At 43.5% G+C, this 17,657-nt stretch overlaps 1 protein-coding gene across 1 annotated transcript in view; it reads right to left on the reverse strand.

Moving 5' to 3' along the window:
* LOC122817554 (DAP3-binding cell death enhancer 1-like) overlaps window positions 1-17,657 on the reverse strand; it is a 938,516-nt gene that overhangs the window by 652,735 nt on the left and 268,124 nt on the right. The window lies entirely within an intron of this gene.

Consider the following 17,657-nt stretch of genomic DNA (forward strand, 5'->3'; position numbering starts at 1 on the left):
TTGTAAACAAACGTGAAGCAGCAGATAACCTAAAGGGTAATGCAGTAAACCACCCAAACAAAAAAAAACGAGCTAGAAACTTTATAAACAAACATGAAGCAGCATATAACCTAAAAGGTAATGCAGTAAACCACCCAAACAAAAAAAAACGAGCTAGAAACTTTGTAAACAAACGTGAAGCAGCAGATAACCTAAAGGGTAATGCAGAGAACTGATAGTGTGAGCCAAACCCAGAAGTTCAGAAATCTTTTAGCCCCCATGTTACCATAAAGCTTCCTTGTGAAATAAGATTCTGTAAGAGTCACGGGGGGGGGGGGACATCTTTAATGCTGGAATATCCCTAAGTATAGTAGAAATATTAAAGAAAGATTAAAAACTGGTCTCTAAAAACTGGTCTCTTTGGTACCAGAAGTATTCTAGAATTGAAACAGTTGCCTCTTGGATAAATGGCACTGGTTCTATGACTCCCAGAGAGTGCAAAGCAAAAGAATCGGAGGACAAAATGAAAAAAAAAAAAATTCTCCATTCGATTCTCGGCTAGAGTGCAGGGAGTGCCTTCTGTGTGGAGTTTGCACATCCTCCCCGCAGTTGGGTGGGCGTTCGAAAGACATGCGTAAATGGGCATGCCTTCGTTGAAGGTTGACCATTGAGCTGGCACCTCGGCGTTCGTGGAAATCTACTGTCAGTCATTAGCGGACTGGAGTTCCATTGTGGCGACCCCTAACCGAGAAAAGCCAAAAGACAACAACAACAGGGTGGGAAGGTTTTTGTATCCACTGACAACTCTGTTTCTCTTGAACCATCTTCAACCCTGAGTCTGTCACAATCTGCTGCCAAAGAAGAATGAACAGAGCTGGCTGCTGGGACAGGTTTAAGAGACTGAGACGGGGTGGGAGAAGGAGGCCAGGTAGCACATATACTGTTCCTTTACTGGAAAAGTTCCTGCTTGTTACTGTTAGCCTCCTGTCATCTGTTTGTTTCTTAGGTGTGAAAGAGGAACTGGGAGATTTGAAAGGGGGTCTGAAAATTTTGAGAAATTCCCCAAAATAATTTTCTTCGTTCAGATATTTGTTTGTGGACCTGAGTAGCAGATAAGTCAAATAAAACATTTTCCTCTAAAGCTGAATTCAAAAATAAAGACCTTATTTCAACAGAAAGATCTGATTTCGTACCAAGGCATACCTCCCCAAAAAGTAGTAGAAGCAGAGGCCTTAGACACAGTATCTGCACAATCGCACATTCTAAGACATGTTTAGACTTAGACACAGTATCTACACAATCACACATTCTAAGACATGTTTAGACGTAGACACAGTATCTGCACAATCACACATTCTAAGACATGTTTAGACTTAGACACAGTATATGCACAATCACACATTCTAAGACATGTTTAGACGTAGACACAGTATCTGCACAATCACACATTCTAAGACATGTTTAGACTTAGACACAGTATATGCACAATCACACATTCTAAGACATGTTTAGACAGACACAGTATCTGCACAATCATACATTCTAAGACATGTTTAGAGACTAGACATGTCAAAAACAATAAAGACTGAGATATGAACAAACTTCCACATAGGGACTGGTAGCTATGAATTCTATATGGTCAAGTGGAAAAATATAACGTTCTAATGCCTAATCTGTCCCAAAACCTGCCCATCTGTGAGCACAGGGGAAGTGTACCCAAAACCTGCTCATTTGTGAACAGCAGGAAAAGAACTAAGGACAAGCAATGTATGCATGTTAGTTTAAGAACTCTGTAATGCATATTTACATTTATGGGGACTGAAGATTATGACTCAGGGTTGTTACAGGCAGCATAATGCACCTCCAAGGCTGATAACAGAGGAGGAAAGGCATTGAATGAGGCAGGTCCACGTGCAATATGTTATAAAACCTCCTCAACATAGTGGGAACACTCATCAGCTCCCATAAAAACACCTAATTTACTCTGGTAACAATTTGAGAAAAGAAAATAAATTACTCCCTAGGAAGTTGTGAAGGCCACATTTCCTCAACATTAGAGTAATGGGTTTAAGAATATGTAGGAGATGAAGCCATGTCTCTGTCTATGTCAGACTCAACTGAACTGTCTGTCTTAGCGATACTTCAAATGACCTGCTTAACAGGTACTGAAGTCTGTGTGCCAGGATTTCCTTTCAGAAACAATTTCTCAGCTAAGATGAGAAAATCATCTTTACTTAATAGATACTGTGTCTACAGGTGAGCAATTTTTAACCTTTTGTTGCTTCTTAACAGGTATCTTCTGTGACTGACTAGGATAAGAATCTGTGTGTCCCTTCAAGAGGACTCTTTCCCCCAAATCCATCCAGGAGCATCCCCTGGAGAATCGAAGGGTCACAGTAAAGATGGTTCTCCCAAGTTCAGACCCTGGAACAGCCAAGAGGGCATGGCTGACTCCTGGTTTGTGGTAATTGAAAAGACTATACCAGAGGATGCCAGACAGGTGAGTGAGTGGTTTGAGGAAAAAAAACAAATGACCAGTGCAGGTTCACCCACCCTCAACAGAGGCACAGACTGAGCCAGGGTAGCTGGCAAGGGCTCCCAGGTAAATTGCGTTTTTCTTTCTAGTAACTGTAGAAGTCAGATTAGCAGGAACATGATTAAGCATCAATGCTGTGACCAAGGAGGATGTTGTGGCTAGGATTGCTGGAATGAGTCAATCAAAAAAGTCTAAACAAGCAGCACATTTACACTTATCCATGAAGATAAAATCCTTATAACATAGTAATGCACAAGCAGTACACTAAAATTGTCTCAGAAACCCATTAGAAGTACAATTAGCCTGACAGAATAAATATCAGGTAAGTTTTCACAGTGTGAACACAAGCAGTATAAACCCTGTCATCATCCCTGCCTAAATGAAGCACTGCATCACACAAACTTTAATATTAAAAGAAAAAAAAATATATATATATATATATATATATATATATATATACATACACATACATACATACATACAGAAGGTTGCATAAGCAGCTACATTTTTATATCAAATAAGTCCCCACACAAGCCAAAGCTAAAAATATAGGTCCATAGCTCTCAACTGTCCAGATTTTTGCAGAATGTCCAGATTTTTGTCTCAAATTTTTGGTCTGCACCTCAAAAAATTTGTTTTTTTTTTTTGGCAAATCACCAATGACTGAAGTTACTAAATACTGACATACATTTGAGTTTTAGATTTAATATCCTTCAGACAATGCGTGCAAACAGAAATCCTTTTACTCTAGCAACTTTCTACATTTTTAAGACCGATATTTAAAATCTGTCCCTATTTTTGGGTGTTTGTCCACCCATTAATTTATACTTTTGTCCAGATTTCTTGTGCTGAGAGGTATGTAGAGGACCACAGAGGACTTTATCTGCCAGAGAGGAGCTAAAGGGTGAACTGCTGCTCTTGTAAAGCTTCTGAGCTGCTTCTTCAGAAGGCAGCAAGAAAGTAGTGAAAATTTACCACTCTGACGGCTGACTTCCCCTCTTCACGGCTAAAAGATCAGCAGTCAAAGTAGTGAAGATTTACCACTCTGACGGCTGACTTCCCCTCTTCACGGCTAAAAGATCAGCAGTCAAAGTAGTGAAGATTTACCACTCTGACGGCTGACTTCCCCTCCTCACGGCTAAAAGATCAGCAGTCAAAGTAGTGAAGATTTACCACTCTGACGGCTGACTTCCCCTCCTCACGGCTAAAGATCAGCAGTCAAAGTAGTGAAGATTTACCACTCTGACGGCTGACTTCCCCTCCTCATGGCTAAAAGATCAGCCGTCAAAGTAGTGAAGATTTACCACTGTGACGGCTGACTTCCCCTCCTCATGGCTAAAAGATCAGCAGTCAAAGTAGTGAAGATTTACCACTCTGACGGCTGACTTACCCTCCTCACGACTAAAAGATCAGCAGTCAAAGTAGTGAAGATTTACCACTCTGACTGCTGACTTCCCCTCCTCACGGCTAAAAGATCAGCAGTCAAAGTAGTGGAAATTTACCACTCTGACGGCTGACTTTCCCTCCTCACCGCTAAAAGATCAGCAGTCAAAGTAGTGAAGATTTACCACTCTGACGGCTGACTTCCCCTCCTCACGGCTAAAAGATCAGCAGTCAAAGTAGTGAAGATTTACCACTCTGACTGCTGACTTCCCCTCCTCACGGCTAAAAGATCAGCAGTCAAAGTAGTGGAGATTTACCACTCTGACGGCTGACTTCCCCTCCTCACGGCTAAAAGATCAGCAGTCAAAGTAGTGAAGATTTACCACTCTAACGGCTGACTTCCCCTCCTCACGGCTAAAAGATTAGCAATCAAAGTGAAAATGTGGGAGTGAGCCTGAGCTTTTTGAAGTTGGCCAGCTGGGCAAGACATAACCATAATTCCTAAAGGCTACTGCAGCAGTGGGAATGTTGACATCTTTTAAGTACAGTTTCACTGTGAAGGCTAGTAAAGAGAACAGAGGCAACAACAGGGACTGAAGAAATAACATTCTGAACTTGGGATACTGACAAACAGATTTAGGTATATAGGTATAACTAACTATGCTAGCTACTACTAGGGACCTTTATAACCCTAGTTGGCAGTCCACCCCAGTTGTGTCCCTGTTTATCACTGGCATTTATTAGGAGGGGGTATGTTAATTAGGAAGTTTCTACAGGTGACTGGGGGGGGGGGGGGTTATGTTACTTTGAACATCACTGGCTGCCTCTATCTATCACAGACATTGCGGCCAGACCTGGGGTGAATTTCTGACTTCTCATCTACTGGTCATGGTTATGCTTAAACTGGGTTAAGGATGGACTCTGCTTCATGAATCCTCTGAGACACGTCTGTCTTACCAACATGCCTTATTTGTGTCACAAGCAAAGCAAAATGTAAGTGCTTGGGATCTAGTGGTTGTAATGTTGGTTGTTTTGTAGATGTGCAAAATGTCCAACACAGCTGGATCTGAGGATGCCTTGTACGCCAGGTATTGATCGCCTGTCACTAACCTGTAGGAGCCAAAGCATAGAGACAGGGCTTTAAGGCAGTCTGTACTGGACAATGTGTTTATACTCTGGATTCTTCTGGTAAGGATCCTTTGTGGGGATTCCATCTGTTGCAAATGGCTGGTCAGGTACATGCCACAGGGGGCGTTGTACTCAATGACTGAAGTTACTAAATACTGACATACATTTGAGTTTTAGATTTAAGAGCCAAATAAAGTGGCACGGTGACCTCCCTGGATCTGGATGCCAGGGCCTTATGACATATACACATGTTGGTCAAAGTCCAGGCTACTGTCTACATGTGCTCCCAGATCCCCAACTACTGGCTCAGCTCTTAGTGGTGTCTTACAGATACACTAATTAGCTTGGATGGCAATTTTCCTAAAAGGCACTATAATGCATTTCTTAGCACTGAATTTTCATCCATGACTTTGGCACCAGTCATTTGTCTGTATTAAACCCTCTTGTAGGATACTTGTGTCATGGGGGACTCTATGATAGCTTACAATTTGCAGTCATTTGCAGAGTTGGTCAGCCAAAGGCCCTTGACATTAGAGAAAAAGATGCCAAATAGGAGTGGTCCCAGCATGGAACCCTGATGTACCCCACTGGTAACTGGTCTCTTAGTAGAGGTGGTATTACCAATCCTGATTTCCTGGGTCCTGTCTGTGATCTAGCTGGCAATCCAACAAGTTATGTAGGGGTTTATGCCCAGTTCTGTGAGTTTTTGAACTACACCTGAGTAGGTTATTGTACTGAACACCTTAGCCAGATCCAGGTAAGTGGTACACCTTAGCCAGATCCAGGTAAGTGGTACACCTTAGCCAGATCCAGGTAAGTGGTGCACCTTAGCCAGATCCAGGTAAGTGGTACACCTTAGCCAGATCCAGGTAAGTGGTACACCTTAGCCAGATCCAGGTAAGAGGTACACCTTAGCCAGATCCAGGTAGGTGGTACACCTTAGCCAGATCCAGGTAAGTGGTACACCTTAGCCAGATCCAGGTAAGTGGTACACCTTAGCCAGATCCAGGTAAGAGGTACACCTTAGCCAGATCCAGGTAGGTGGTACACCTTAGCCAGATCCAGGTAAGTGGTACACCTTAGCCAGATCCAGGTAAGTGGTACACCTTAGCCAGATCCAGGTAAGTGGTACACCTTAGCCAGATCCAGGTAAGTGGTACACCTTAGCCAGATCCAGGTAAGTGGTACACCTTAGCCAGATCCAGGTAAGTGGTATGCACTATTTTCCCCTCATCCATTGCCTTTGTGACCTTCTCAAAGAAGTCCGCCAGGTTTAGTATACATGACCTTCCCTTGACAAAGCCAAAGTGAGCTGCATCCTGTGTCTGAAGGTTACCTATGTCTGTTGATAATTTGTATGATAATTCATCTGGTCGAGAGTATTTGTGCTAATAAAGCCCAGGAATCATTGTGCCTGTGACTAAGAGGCAGTGTACATTTCCGTGTCTATAGAGGAGTAGTTAAAGTCTCCCATGAATGGGGTATTTAATTAACAGAGCAAAGGCTTGAAAACAAAGCAAAAGGTGAATCAGTAGACTTTGTTGCAGAAATAAGGAAGCTGAGCATTAGTTGCCTTGTGTTGAAGTTCGTACTTATTACAAAGATCTTTACAATAAATAAATTGGGCGACACAGTGGTGCAGCGGTTAACGTTGTCGCCTCACAGCAAGAGGTTCTCTGGTTCGATTCTCGGCTGGGGTGCCTTCTGTGTGGAGTTTGCATGTTCTCCCTGTGTTCGCGTGGGTTTCCTCCGGGTACTCCGGTTTCCTCCCACATTACAAAAACATGCATCTGGAGCATTTTTCCCCGGGCCTCCGCTGAAAACAGGCTCTGTTGAACCTAGTCAGAACCTAGTCAACAAATGTTAAATAAAAAAAAAAATAAATAAAAAAAATAAGAACGCCAACAGATAACAACTGACATTCAGCTTCCTTATTTCTGCAACAAACACTACTAATTCACATTTTACTTTATCTTCATGCCCTTGCTCTGTTAAATTAAGTAATTTTATTGTTCCAACCTGGACAGTGGCCTCCACGCACGACTAACACGGGTTTTCAGAGCAGTTTGCATAGAAACTGTTCTTTACTGGTGTTTCTTCCATGGTTCATGAATAGGGTATTTGGTTTAATGGTGAGTGTCTCCAGTAATTCTAGCTATAAGCTACAGGATTCTAGGAACACAGAGAGTGAACAAAAGCTTGATTAGATATGGTATGGGACTTTGTCTATGGTGAACTGCACATGGATACATTCCAGGGCATCATCCTGTTTAACCAATATACAGTTATTCTTGTTGCAAATACAGACTGAAACGACTCCACTTTTTGTCCGTGTCTGCAGATCTGATGGTCTAAATGTGTGGACGCACTGAAGCCTTGCAATGCTGGAGTAGTTTGTGTGGATTTACACCATGTCTTGGTAACATAGATGTCTGCATTCTCCAGAGTGAGGAGAGCTTGTAGGGTGTGGAGTTTTTTCTTTTAGGTTCCCAGCACTCGGCAGTAACACCTTTAGGTTTCTTTGGTTTTTCTTTGTTCTGTCAGTAAGTTTGTCAATTTGACATTACCTAAACAATGGTTCTGAAGGAGTGGATAAAATTTTAGCCAATATTAGGAAGTTTAGGAGAGACAGGTACAGACCATCCTTTGCAAAGCAATAGGGTTTGTTAACTATGACCTCCCATGTTGTCAGAAAGGAGAGATCTAACACAGGGCTCCGAGTTCCTTCTATGTCATCAGGAAAATCCTTAAATAACACCCACTGCATATACAGCAAGCATTCACAACACTGGAGGAAAATGGAATATCTGGTTTAATGGAATTACTTTTAGAACCCAGTTGTTTGAAACAATCTCGTGTGACAAATGATTATGAAGAGTCAGAGAGAGGGTGAGATTGCCAGGGAGTGGGTGGAAGAACCTGCACTGATAAGCAGTAATACAGACTTTGTGGACAGCCCTTGATTTTAAGAGGTGTTGTCTTTCTTTTTGCAGCCCCATGTCACTGCTTCTTAAAATTCTAAGAGAGAATTTAAAATACCAGTTTTAACAGCTTTAGGAAAATTCTGAGAATGAAGCTAAGTAAATCTTCTCATGACTAACCCAGAAGCAGCAGCATCACAAAGGCACTTTAAAACATGTTTACCTACAAGAGAAGCAGATACAAAAATGGAATTCAAAGAATTGCTCATCTCAGAAAAATGAAAGTTATATATTCACTATACACACAGATCTGTGTTGTCCGTCTCTGTCTGGTTTAACTTGTGGGAACTTCAGATCCGACATCGGCTAAAGTCTTTAGCCCATACAGCAAATCCCTTACCCTTAACTTCCCACTCATCCATCAAATACCTAGATCGAGTCTGCCCCATTTGAGAAATTTTAATGAAAAAACATAGAATTCTAAAAATGAACCATCCAAAAATTGGAATATGATAACGCAGGAGAAAACAAGACTCCAGAAGGTGAGGAACAATGACCTCCTATGTCCCGTCATCTAAGGAGGAAAGACTTGCCAAGTCAACAAGAATGTAGGAGGCAGGAGGGTGGGAAGATTGAACCAGAAAGAGGCAGACAACACAGATCTGTCATTATGATGAGTACATAACTTTGGTACCCGATGTCTGCACCTTCTGGCTTCATCCTGTGGGACAGAGTCCCCAGCCACAAACATCTCTCAGGATGAACTAAGGAAGAATACTCCACAACACTGTGGAGCCAAAGGAAGCCCTGCATCTAGACTGAATATCCAGCTTATAATGCAACACAAAAATGTGGTGACCCAGCCAAGTAGCAGCTGCACAAACTTCATCCATTGGTACTCTAGAAAGGAAAGCTGTAGAAGTAGCCACAGCCCTTGTTGAATGACCCTTAGTCTTGTGTAGGAGAGTCTTACTTTTCAAAAAAATAAGCAAACAAAATACAATCTGACAGCCACTTGGATAAAGTTACTTTAGACACAGCAGCGCCCAGCCTGGATTTTGAAAATGCGACAAACAACTGACTGGATTTTCTGAACGTTTGGCTACAGTCCAAATAGAATCTCAATTGCCTATGTATATCCAAACAATGCAAAAAGTATTGTTGGAGAAACTGGGAAAAAATACAGGAAGGTGAACTGAACTGTTAAGGTTATTCGCAAAAGCTACCTTAGGCTGAAAGGAAGGATTCATACAAACATAAACCATGTCTTTATGGAACACCAAACAAGGGGGTGAAGAATCAAACACTTGCAACTCTGAAATCTTTCTTGCAGAGGTAACAGCTACCAAAAACAAAGTTTTCCAAGTAACTGCTACAAGTCGAAAGTAGGTGAAGGTACAAATGGAAGGTTGCAAGGACCTGTAGATCAAAGGGAAGATCCCAGGGGTATAAAAAGCATGCAGCCGACACCATTACATCAGTTTTTCTTGCCCCAGATGTCAGGTGCTCTCTACTGGGAAACAATTAAATATATATATATATATATATATATATATATATATATATATATATATATATATATATATATATATTAAATCAGTCCATTCACATACCCACCTTCTTCCCCTCTCCTACCAATGACAGTGAGAGAATACTCCATTCCCTGGATGTTCATAGGCAGTTAAGGTTTTACTTGGACAAAACTAAGACCATTAGAAAATCTAATCACCTTTTTGTATCCTTTCATCCCAGAGCCATGGGTAAGCCAGTCTCCAAACAAACTATCTCTTGTTGGATCAGAAAAACTATCTGCTTCTGCTACTTCTACCACAGAAAGGACTTGCTTCAGGGTGTCAGAGCACACTCTACTAGGGCTGTAGCATCCTTGAAGGTCTTCTTCAAGTGCCTAGAGTCAGCCTCCATCCTGAACGCAGCCACGTGGCCCACTATACATACCTTTACTAGACACTACAAAATTAGATCACATCTCTAGAGCCAGAGCAGGTTTCGCTAGGACAGTCTTGCAGGGATTTCTGGAATCTGCTACCTCTACCTCCACCCTTCAGTCTTCCTAAGTTGTGGTACTCCCATGCACAAAGTACAAGGTTCAATCCTGACCTCTGGCCAATGCCTGCTTGGCATTTGTATGTTCTCCCTGTGTTTCTATGGGGTTTCTCCCAACTCCGAAAAACATGCTGAGTGTTTCCATCTCAAACTCCCCACTGAACGGAGCTGTGGGCAGCAGCACAGACTCTATATGCTGCCCTATATGGAAAAGAGCTGTACAGACCAACCACTTTGAGCATCTACCGTGGTGGGCGGTATCTTCAAGACAGAAGAACATGGATCATAAACTGCATGCTGTGGAAGGGCTAGCCACTAGACAGTGAAAAATATGGCTCTAGGCGACTCGGTCATGCTGGCTAATGTCACCAAAATGGGCATGGATAGTTTACTTATTTATTTAACATTTATTGACCAGGAAAGTCCAACTAGGACAGAGCCAATTTTCAGCAGAGTCCCAGGGAGAACTGCCCCAGAAGCATATCTTTGAAATGTGGGAGAAAATTGGAGCACCTGGAGGAAACCCACACTAACGCAGGGAGGACATGTAGACTGCACACAGAAGGCACCCCAGCTGAGAATCAAACCAGAGAACCTTTTGCTGTGAGGTGACAACATTAGCCGCTGTATCACTGCACCTCCCAATTTACCTGTGATATGTGGGTTGAGGACCCGGCCTACTCCATCTTACGCCAGGGACCCATGCTAATGGTGGGAGGGGTGTATGTGCCCGTACTGGCCAGTGTGTGCCCCCCATAAAGCCCAACAGCCCTGGGTCAGCATCTACTGACCAGATGGTGTCTAGTTGCCCAGTCTGGGTTACCCGGGATAGCTCTGTTAAGTGAAAGCCGGAAGTAAAACCAATCAATCTGCCAAACATGAAATGAGAATTGCTACACTTAATATAGGTTCAATGACAGGACACAACTTGGAAGTGGATGACATGATGATACAGAGGAGGTTGGACATTCTATGTATCCAATGGAAAAGATGGAAGGCCAGTACAGTGAAGCCACTTGGCTTGGGATCCAGAGTCTACTGCTCAAGAAGAGGACAGGCTAGAAAAGGTGTGGGAATTGGGGTGAGAGACACAGGGTTCAGAAGGCAGTGAGGGATATCATCAGAATTAGTGACACACTCATGGCAGTCAGACTCCAGTGTAATGATAGGGCAGTATTCATACTCTCAGCCTCTGCCCCACAGCAGGATTGTGATAGTGAGGAAAAGAGAGCATTCAGACAGTAGTTGCGGGATACACTAGATAAAGCAAGACAACAGGAATTGGTTTTGATAATGGGTGACTTGAATGCACAGATCAGCAGAGCCAGAACAGGATACAAGGACTGCCTGGGTCCACACGGGTGTGGCAACAGGAATAAAAAAGGAGAGGCCATTCTAAACTTCTGTCTGGCAAATGGTAGCCACCACATGATTCCGAAAGAGAGACGATCACAAGATCACATACAAGAGCGGCCAGCATGCAACTCGGGTAAACTGGGGTACAGTCAATGAGTGCAAAGTCACCCCCAGTGAAATAGTCAGCAGATATCATAAACTGCTGCTTGCTACAATCAGCTGCAAGCAGAGGTCAGAGAAGGCTCTAAGGTCAAGAGACAACAGGCTGTAGACCTGGAAGTTGACTGCAGAAAAAGTACAACAGTTCAAGGTATTACTCAAGGCTCTAGCACCCCTAGAAGAGGAGAAAATAGGTGCAGTTGAAGAAGAATGGCAGCGCCTCAAAACAGCATGTGTGAGGACTACAGAACTGATTTGTGGCCGAGCCAGGTATGGAAATAAGGTACATAAGGAAAGCTGATGGTGGAATGCAAAAGTACAGGAAGTCATCGAAAGAAAGGAGGAGTGTAACAAAAAGTGGGGGATAGAAAAGACCGACCAGGCTAGGAAGGAATATTGGTGGGCTAACAAAGAAGCTAAGAAAGGAGTTGCCATAACAAAGAAAGTACTCTTATGTACATTTACCATAAATGTAGATGTTTGAGACTATTCACTGTTGCAGTCATCACATTTGGGTAATCTGCTTGCAGTAGCCCTCAGTCGGCCTGATTATCAAAGTCTTGGGTATTGCTTTGGTTGCTGTCTCATCTTCCATGACGTCAGGTAGTCAGGGTATAAAGCATGCCGTCAATGCCATTACATCAGTTTTTCTTGCCCCAGATGTCAGGTGCTCCCTACTGGGAAGCAATTAAATATATATATATATATATATATATATATATATATATATATATATATTAGACGTACACACAAGGTTATACCTTCAACAAAAAAGCAAATACACCAAAAAGCTTTTAAGCATGGTAAAGGAGAATAGAGGTATAGCCAAAAGAAATCAGGGGGCTAGAGGGAAGGTAACCAGGACTGCAACAGTGAATACATCCGAGCATCTACATTTACGTTAAGTGTACACAACTGTACTATGTTCTTCGTGTTTCACTGTTGCAGTCATCACATTTGGGTAGATTCCCAAAGCTAAGGATGGGAGGAGGAATTTAGATAGCATTAGGACCAGCTATAATGCCCTGCAAGACTGCAGTGGCAAAGCCAGCTCTGGATTTAGAGAAAATTGGCAAATGGTAATGCTTGGTGAAAGTATGTACAGAACTCCAGGTAGCAGCTTCTAGAATGTCCCTGGTAGGGACACCTTTGAGAAAGGCTGTAGAGGTAGATGCAGCCCTAGTTGAATGTGGTCTAATCCCTTGTGGGATAGGTTTTCCATGGTGCTTATAGCAGAAATGAATGCAGTGGCCTATCCATTTAGAAATGGTTTGCTTTGAAATAGCCTTCACCTCTGCCCCTGCAGCAAATGCCACCAGCAGTTGTTCAGATATCCTTTGGGGTTTAGCTCTGTCCAAGTAAAATCTAAGTTGCCTGTGCACATCTAAGGAATGCAGTATCCGTTCCCCTTTGTTCTGTGGATTAGAAAAGAAGGATGGCAAATGAATGGACTGATTAAGAGCCACACTGGATACTACCTTGGGCATGAAGGAGGGGTTGGTCCTGAGGGACACCCTGTCCACATGAAAGACGATGAAAGGCTCCACTGCCATAAGGGCCTGTAATTCAGTTACTCTTCTTGCTGAAGTGATTGCTAAAAGGTAGGCTGTTTTCCAAGAAAGGAATTTTAACTCTGGACTTGCAGTTGGCTCAAAAAAAGGAAGACTGAGTTTTTCAAATACAAAGTTAAGGTCCAAGGCTGGATTTGGGGCCCTCCTGGGTGGTCTTAAGTTTTTGGCTCCTCTGAGGAACTGCTTGAGCAGTGGATGAGAGAAGAGGGGTGGTTCTGTTTTGTAATGAGCTGAAATGGCTGAGGCATGAATTTTGATGGAGGAAAAAAAGAAAGGCCCTTGTGAAGCATCTCAGTTAAATATTGAAGAATCTCAGGAAAATTGGGCGCTGCTCTGCCCATCCCTTGAGTTTGGTTCCAGGCACAGAATCTTTTCAATTTTTCAGCATAAGATTTTCTAGTACTAGGCCTCCTTGCCTCCAAAATGACATCCAACACTTGTTTACTGAGGGATGGTACCGGAGAGATTAGGTAATTAGCCAGACTGCCAGATTCAGGGTTTGAAGCTGAGGGTGCAGAATCGGTCTCTCCTGCTGTGACAGCAGGGTAGGGGTCAGAGGCAAGTGCCATGGAGCTAGCAGTGACACACTGCACAAGAGGGGGTACCAGTGTTGGCGTGGCCAGTCTGATGCAATCAGTATCTTCCTTGGTTTGTCCTGTTTGATCTTTAGTAGTACTTTGGAGAGGAGAGGCAGAGGAGGAAAAGCATAAACTGATAGATTTTTCCAGCTGAAGGACAGAGCATCCACATTCCAAGCTTGTTTGTGGAGAGTCCTTGTGCAGAATTTGTCCAACTGGTAGTTATGGGGGGGGGGGGGAGGCAAACAGGTCTATATCTGGGCTCTCCCATTTGTTTATCAACATGTTGAAAGTTTTTGGTTCCAGTTTCCACTCGTGTGGGTCTAAGATTTCTGCTTAGTTCGTCTGCCACTGTATTTAGTTTTCCTGGCAGGAACTGAGCCTGTACATGCACTTGGTAGCTCAAGGCTGTGTTCCATAGAGCCATGGTGAGTCTGCAGAGGGGGTATGATTGAGTACCCCCCTGCTTGTTTATGTACCACATAACAGTGGTGATTAATTGTCCTGGAAGAATGTGGTCCTTGAAGGCTGTCAGAGCATTCTGTACAGCTAACATTTCTTTTTGATTGATATGCAGGTGCATTTGACTTGGGTTCCATTTGCTCTGAATGCACTTCCCTGCCAGGTGAGCCGCCCATGCATAGTCTGATGTGTCTGTTAGGGTTTGGGCATCAGGGGGTAGAGTGAATGGTAGACCTTTGTTTTGGTGGCAGGCCTCTGCCCACCAAAGGAACTCTAATTGCAGGCAAGGAATGATAGGAATCATTGCTTCTAGATCCTGAGAATGTTGACACCATAGGCTTTTTAGATACCATTGTAGTTTCCTCATATGCAGTTTTGCATATGGAATTAGTAGAATGCAGGAGGCCATGAACCCCAAGAATTGCAGCATTTGCTTTGCAGACAGCAGAGTTTTTGTGGCCATTAGTTTGAAGTAAGTTGTCAAATGAATTTGTTTCTCTGGCGTGAGAAAAGCCACCTGGGAAGTTGTGTTCAAGCTTGCTCCCAGGAATATAATTTGCTGACAGGGTTACCAGCTGTGATTTCTTTTTGTTTATGGTGTACCCCAGACAAGTTGGCACCTTTTGGACAAATACCAGATGATTCAAAAGTATGTCCTGGCTTTCTGCCTGAATTAGACAATTGTCCAGGTATGGGTATATTTTAATATTTCTTTGCCTGCAAAATGCAATGACTGGAGCTAGGCACTTTGTGAATACCCTGGGTGCAGTAGATAAGCCAAAGGGCAGTGCAGAGAACTGATAGTGCATGTAGCCTGCTTTGAAGCGTAGGTATTTTCTGCAAGATTCCCTGATTGGGATGTGCTGGTAGGCTTCCTTTAAATGCAGTGTTGCCAACCAGGCATCCTTGCCTAGCATGGGAAGCAACTGAAGAGTTAGCATCTTGAATTTTGAAATCACAAAAAAGGTGTTTAGGATAGAAAGATCTAGGATAGGACGCCATGAGTTGCCTTTTCTGGGTACCAGGAAAAGTGTTTAGTAGAAACCTTGCCCCTTTTCCTCTTCTGGTACAGTTTGAATTACCTTTAATCTTAAGAGAGAAAGAGTACTTGCTTTTGAGCCTCTGCCCACTGATTTAGGGGTTGATCTGGCCAACCGTTTGGGGTTGGTAAAGTGTGGAAGTGGAATCTGTATCCTTGGGAAACTATATTTAAAACTCATTTGTCCTGGGTAATGAGTTCCCAGTTATTTGCTTGCAGATCAATCTTTCCCCCTAAAGAAGCAGTCAGTTGAGAAGTGCTTGGAAGTTTTAAAGTTAAGTCATTGAGACAGCTTACCATAGGGGGGAGTCTTACTACTCCCTGACTTGGAAGGGGGAGCCCCCCACTGCTTAGGCCTGTGCTTACCCTGGGACTGAAGCCTGGGTGTTCTGCTGGTTCTGGGTTTGGACTGAGAAGGCCTGGAAGAGACAGGAAAGGAACAATTCTTAGAGGGCCAATGTCTACTAAATCTTGGAGGCTGCACTTGTAGGAAATCTTTAACAGTTTGTATAGATTTAGCTTTTTCCTCCATCTTTTTAAGAACTTCTTCTGCTTTGTTGCCAAACAGGCGGTCCTGATTTAAGGGAGCATTCTGCAATTAAGTTTTAAGATGACCTGGCAAAGATTGCTCCTTAAGCCAAGCATGCCTTCTAAGTACAGACCCAGTGACAGCAGCCCTACAAGATGCCTCTAGTGAATCAAAACCACATAGGTTCATAGGTTGGTACTAGGCTATCAGCCCTAGGGCCTATACAAGCCTAGCCATAACAATTCCCTGGCTATTTCTTCCCACATTATTTACTTTCCTGGACCCCTGTCTAGCAGGGCGACTGACGTGATCCCTGGGGTGAATTTCCTTTCTCCCATCCAATCGTCAAGGTTCCTCGTGAAGAGGTCCAAAGAGGCACTCTGCTTGACATGTATGGGCAATCTATTCCAGAGTCTGGGGAGTCTCTGGGTCAGGAACCTATCCCTCCAGCATGTTTTGTTTATTGTGATGACAAGGTTTAGATCCCTGGAGCGTGTAGCTCTAAGGATTGGGATTTCTTTAAGGGTAGCATGTCCAACATTTCTGGGTTTGACATGGCCTTGTATGTTAAGCAGAGATCGCCTCTGAGTAGACGATATGCAACAGAGTATAGCTGGAGTTTTGTAAGGCTGTCAGCGTAGGGCATCTGCTTTAGGCCTGTGATTCTTTTAGTGAGGTATTTCTGAGGCCTTTCCAGTTGTTGCAGATGTCTTGAGAGGTACATATTGTATTCTATAATGGGTCTAATGAGGGATGAGTACAGTGGGACAATGACCTCCTTTTTTCTGGATGAAAAACCCTTCGTGATGAGGTGTGCCACATAGAAGGATTTCCCGACTGTTGTGGCGATGTGGTTATCGAAGGTGAGACCACTGTCCACCTGTGTCCCTAAGTCTCTTATTACACTTTCTGTGTTTAGTGTACTGCCACCTATATGGTAATTCATGGATACATGTTTTTTCCCAAAGGGGATAACAATACATTTCTTGGCATTGAGCTTGAGCCCATGGCTCTGGCACCAAGCATCTGTTTCTGTAAGGCCCTTTTGTAGAGTACCCACATCATTTGGGGATTCAATAATGGCTCCCAGTTTGCAGTCATCTACAAACTTTGTTAGCCAGAGTCCCTTAGTGTTGACCTGTACTTCAGAGAAGTAGATGCCAAACAAGAGCGGCCCCAGGACTGAACCCTGAGGTACTCCACTTGTCACTTGTCTGGAGCTGGATTTGGAGTCGGCTACTTTTACAGTGTGGGTTCTATCAGTAAGCCATTTAGCAACCCATTGGGTGACATAGGGATTAATGCCCAACTTAGTAAGTTTATCTATGATTCCAGAGTGGGGGATGGTGTCAAAGGCCTTGGCAAGGTCTAGATAGGCTGTGTGGACCACCTTACCCTTGTCCATGGCGCTGGAGACTGATTCAAAGAAGTCAATCAGGTTCAGGAGACAAGATCGGCCCTTCACAAACCCAAATTGGGTGGGGTCCAGTGTTTGAAGGTTGCCAATGTCTTTGTTTATACGTTCCATGATAATACGCTCCATGGCCTTGCAGATAAGGCTTGTCAGACTGATGGGGCGGTAGTTTCCGGGATCCAAGGTGGATCCCCCCTTGTGGATTGGGATAACTGTAGCTCTGCGCCACTCAGTGGGCACGAAACCTGAGGTGAGGCTATGATTAAACATGACACTTAGATGAGGTGCCAGTTCATATTGTAGTTCATGTAGTACACAGCCCGGGATGTCATCTGGTCCCATGGATGCTGTATTCCTGGCTTTAGAGAGTGCGTTTTGTACCTGTGTGGCCGTTATTACAGGAATTTGGCAATCTTCCGGTATTGAGATGGGCCATTTAGGGGGTGAGAGGGAGGTGAAGTTGGCACTGAATCGATCTGCCAGGACATTGGCAATATCCTTCGGATCAGTATATTTAATGCCATTCTGTTTTAGCTCA

This window comes from Protopterus annectens, chromosome 13.part0, assembly GCF_019279795.1.
Source record: "Protopterus annectens isolate FY-2018-M chromosome 13.part0, PAN1.0, whole genome shotgun sequence".
Classification (NCBI taxonomy): Eukaryota; Metazoa; Chordata; order Ceratodontiformes; family Protopteridae; genus Protopterus; species Protopterus annectens.